Source organism: Penaeus japonicus, unplaced genomic scaffold (assembly GCF_977035675.1).
Source record: "Penaeus japonicus unplaced genomic scaffold, GWHDUDI00000001_assembly GWHDUDI00000012, whole genome shotgun sequence".
Classification (NCBI taxonomy): Eukaryota; Metazoa; Arthropoda; class Malacostraca; order Decapoda; family Penaeidae; genus Penaeus; species Penaeus japonicus.
In genome coordinates this window covers 27,140,714-27,145,652 of record NW_028234414.1, presented here as the reverse complement: position 1 = coordinate 27,145,652, position 4,939 = coordinate 27,140,714, and positions in this window count along the sequence as shown.

The window sequence follows — 4,939 nt, the reverse complement described above, 5'->3', positions numbered from 1 at the left end:
TCAGTCAGGGTTTTTTTAGAATTAGATGCCATAGAGTAAAGCGTTCAATTCATCCTCCCACACCCCCACCCACCACGGAGTCCAACAAGGGGAAGCTGTGCACTGAGACCATGCTCAGAAACCACAGGGGTGGTGGGAGGATATACGCAACCCCTACCTCGCATTGATGGCATTCGCAAATGCATGCAATTGCCTGCAAGACAGGGGCTGCTTAACCCTAGCCTAGCTCAAAAGAGAGACCAGCCGATTGACCTAATTAAGCCGAGATCAGGCCACCCGTCTTGCTGGAATAGAGGACCAAAGAGGTGTGTTGCTAGCCGCAGAGCGTACTCATACACGGCATCGCTCAACCTCCAGGACTTCCGTCCCCTAGCACACAGAGGCGCCATGCACGGCAAACACGTTGGCAGGTGTGTGACCCCCTGGGGGGAGGACCAGGGGGGTGGGTGATCCCACCTACTAGATGTTCAGTTCAGTTCAGAGAGATTAGCGAAGGCTTCCCTTCGCCCGGGCTATATGCACAAGGCGGCCCGGCCTCTTCCAGCTATAAGTGCTGACTCATCTGATCATCATCACTGAATGCTCACTGTGGCAGTTGGATTGCCTGAAGCCGCTCCAGTTGCCAGGGGGAAAGCAATAGGCATAGCCGCCTTACCAACCCGGCGGCTGTCGTCTCTGGGCCCTGCCTGAGGACCTACTAGATGTTCAGTTCAGTTCAGAGAGATTTTCAGTTCAGTTCAGAGAGATTTGCGAAGGCTTCCCTTCGCCCGGGCTATATGCACGAGGCGGCCCGGCCTCTGCCAGCTATAAGTGCTGACTCATCTGATCATCATCACTGAATGCGTACCGTGCCGGTTGGATTGCCTGAAGCCGCTCCAGTTGCCAGGGGGAAAGCAATAGGCATAGCTACCTTACCAACCCGGCGGCTGTAGTCTCTGGGCCCTGCCTGAGGAAGCGAGTGTGCTCGCATTCCATCAGATAGTGCTCTATATTGGCGTCCGGCGCGCCACAGTGGCTGCAGCGTCACTCATCATACCCAATGGTGGGTATGAATTGCCACGCACAAGGGTATCCTATTCTCAGTCTGTGAAGACTGACTTCGGCTCGCCTTGGTATTTTATTAGAGAGTATCAGCGACTCATAGCCTGTGGCGTCTGAGTACCAGCTGACCGAGCGGGAGGTTCTCGCTTCCTCTCTGTGGCGCTGTAGGGCACCGACCTGCCCTGCAGCTATCAATCAGGGTTTTTTCCTGCCTTCCTCCGCTAGCCTGTCAGCTACATCGTTCCCTTTAATACCAAGATAGCTTGGAATCCAGTTGATGATAATGCGTCTACCCTGATCCAGGATTCTCTGAGCAATAGTAAGAATCGTGGTCAGAAGGTAAATGATATCAAGGGGCGTGCTTTGCTGCAGGCTGTCAATGGCGGCCCTAAAGTCTGTATGTATGACAACATGCCCGTCCGTCTAGGCTGCATGGGCTAGGGCTCCCATAATAGCGACAGCCTATACTTGGAGCGAGGAGGCATTGTCGGACACCCGCATAGCTTGTGCTACGTCCCTTGCTGCAAAGCAGGCGCCTGCAGTGTGGGAAATGAGGTCTATAGAACCATCCGTGAAGTAGGTTTTACTACCTGGTGGAGTGATTTCTGCAATGTTCCTCTCCGCCTCAGCCTTCAAAAGAGACGGAGAGTACTGAGTCTTCCTCCTTGACAGGTTCATGACAGAATACTCTATCAAGGATCTTGCCCACGGCGGGGCTGTGGCATAGGCAGGGTGGGGGAGATCCATGCCCTTGACCAACAGTGTCTCCTTGAGCTCAAAGCGTATCAACACCCTGGCTGTATGAGACAGCCAGGAGTTGTTGGCAAAGAGTTCATGGTTCTGTGCAAGCCGACGCTGCACTTTTTGTCTTAGCTGCGAGTCCGGCGGGGACTGTAAGACTTTGGAAAGAAACTGAGCCGCCATCTGATCGACCCGGATGTCCAGAGGGAAAAGGTTGGCCTCCAAGAGGAGGTTGGCAACCTTAGCCCATATAGGAGCACCCAGAATGATCCTGGCGGCATCGTTTTGCATGACGTCAAGCCTTTTCCTTAGTCCAGGCTTGACCATAATCAGGGCGACGGAGGCGTAGTCCACGATGGGACGGACAGCGTGCACATAGAAGGATCTTAGTACACGGTGCCGAGCCCCTAAGCGCCGACCTAACAGAGAGTCTTGCCTTGGTCCGTTCTAGGAGGTATTGAACCTCCGAGCGGAAAGTAAGGTTACTGTCAACCCATACACCTAGATATTGGAAGACGTGAACCCACTCTAGCTCTAACCCTTGGACTCGCAGCCTTTGGTCTCGGACATCCTGTTTTAGCGCCATTGCCTTCGATTTGGCTGCTGAAATCTTAAGCCCGACTCTGCGGCATTCCTCAGACATTAAATCCAGACAACGCTGGGTCTTTCTGATTAAGTTCTCATTCTTCCTCCCAACGGAGATAATTGCCAGATCATCTGCATATAAGATGATCTTGCACCCCGCTGGGAGTGGAATGTCGAGGATGCTTAACATGAGGGTGTTAAACAGAGCCAGGCTGAGGACCCCCCCTTGTGGAGTGCCATTCTCCAGGGGTAAATGCCTGGAAAGGTGACATTGGAACTTCACTCTGGCAGTTCTGTTCCGAAAATAGTCACCAATCCAGGCAAGCAGTCTGCCCTTAATTCCTTTGCGAATCAGGACCTCTTGAATGGCGAGTGGGCTCGCCAGTTCAAAGGCCTTCTCTAGGTCCATCAAAACCATGACAGATCTGGTGTTGCTGACAGAGCTCAGTAAGGTGGCTATACTGTGAGCAGAGCTCTTACCCCTTGTGAACCCATGTAGGTCTTCATGTGGAGGTCCCAGCTTCCATTGGAGCCGGTTCAGTACCATTCTCTCTGCCGTCTTTCCCAGACAGCTGAGTAGAGAGATTGGGCGGTACCGACCCGGCTCCTTTGGTTTAGGGATGGGAACTATGTCAGCCCTCTTCCAGCACTGTGGTAGTGAGGAAGTCTCCCAGGACTTGTTGATGAGATGCAAGAGTGCAAGCTCACCTTCAAGTCCTAGGTGGGAAATGATGGGGTAGGAGATCCCATCACAACCCAGGGCTGACCGCGAACTGGTCTTATACGTCCGCCTTAGTTCCCTGAGAGAGAACATGGCATCGGCATCATCAGGCTCGACCGCCTTTTCTCTGATGAGGGCATGCCTGCCTGGAAGCAGTTCCTCTTGGCATGCCCTCAACTCTGCTGGTAGACCGGCGCTACTTGTTCTAGCAGAGAACTCGAGTGCCAGTCTCTCTGCCTCCGACCGCGGGTCATGGTGGGTCTTTCTGGGGACTGAGCGATTTGTGGCCCGTCTGATGCGGTTCCACAGCTCTGTAAGGGAGGTTTGGTGGCCAAAGGACTCACACCACTCCAGCCACTTTTCCTGCTTTACCCTCTTAGCAGTTTCTTGAGCATCCCTGAGAGCCTCTCTCAAAAGAGCGTGGTTCTCAGGGGTTCTCTGTCTGCGGAAGTGTCTTCTGCACATATTGATTCTGTGGTTGACCTCCTTAATCTCATCGTTGTAGTACCAGGCGTCTTTAAAACACCTGGACCACGGACGAGTTTTGGGAATGGTCTCTGAGGCTCCCTTGTCTATTGCATTAACTAGTCTTGCCTCAAGTGTATCCACATTATCATTATGTGAGAATTCACTGTTTCTGAGGCACCTGGCCAGGGCCTCCTGGAAAGCTTTCCAGTTGGCCCTGTCCACCTTCCATCGAGGATTGTGCTGGGGCACAGGGGCCGGGCCAGCATCCAAGATGGTGGTGACTATCCCATAGTGATCGCTCGTGGTAGTGTTGTCCACAAACCAACGAATCCTCTCGACCAAGGCTGCAGTGACAAAGGTAAGGTCAAGGCCCCCCCCCCCCCCCCGCCAACGTGCGTAGGCTCCTGGTTGTTGAGGAGAGCAATCTCGGGGCATGACTCAAGCACCACGAGGATGGGATGGTGAGCATTGAAGTCTCCCCCTATGCGAATTGGCTCGTGTCCCGCAGGAGCACAGACTTCACTAATATCTAAGCTCCTACAGGTTGGCCTGCTGTACACATTGTACAGCTTGAGGGGACCCCCAGCCATATGGATTTCAACTGCTAGGAGTTCAACACCTTCTCCACACTGCACAGGATCGGCAATCAGGGAGCAGGGAATATTCGACTTCACGAGGGTAATCAAACCTCTGGTGCCTTCGTTAGAGGGCAACACAAAGGAATGATATCCTGAGAAGCGAACAGTGTCTCCTGTTAAAGTCTCCTGTAGCATGACAATGTCAATGTTCCGAGATCGCATGATCGCGTGGAAAAGGGCATTCTTCCGGGAAAAGCTGTTGATATTCCACTGCAGTATGCCTAGATTAGGAGCCATTGTACTAATCTGAGTCCATTAAGTCTGCGTCGTCAATGACGTCGACATAATCGGTCTCAGTGTCTGACGCCCTAGTGTGGGTAACATCAGACATTTCGGAGTCTGACAACTCCTTGGTGAGTTCCTCACTGATCGTGATTTCCTCACTGGACTCGTCACTGTCGTCAGGACAGGTCGAGCCATTAGAAGGGCTGGGTCTCCTGGGAGGTGGAGAACCCCTGGTCGCCTTGACCTTCACTCTGGATGGTCGTGGCTTCCTCGCCCTTTGGGGTTTGGGTTCAGGCTCTGCCAGTGTGGTCTTGGCCGCGTGTTGGGTGGAGAGACAAGTCTCGCCCAGGGGGTTTGTGGGGAGAGGAGTCTCGCCCTGAGTTGGATTGGGTGTAGAGGCCTTGGGCCTTACATCCCTTTCCTTCAGGACAGCGACAGTCTGGGTCATTGCCGTGACGGCGACCTTGACTGCCTTCTTCGTCTCTTCACTGGTCCGTCCCGATGCTGACGCAACTGCTGT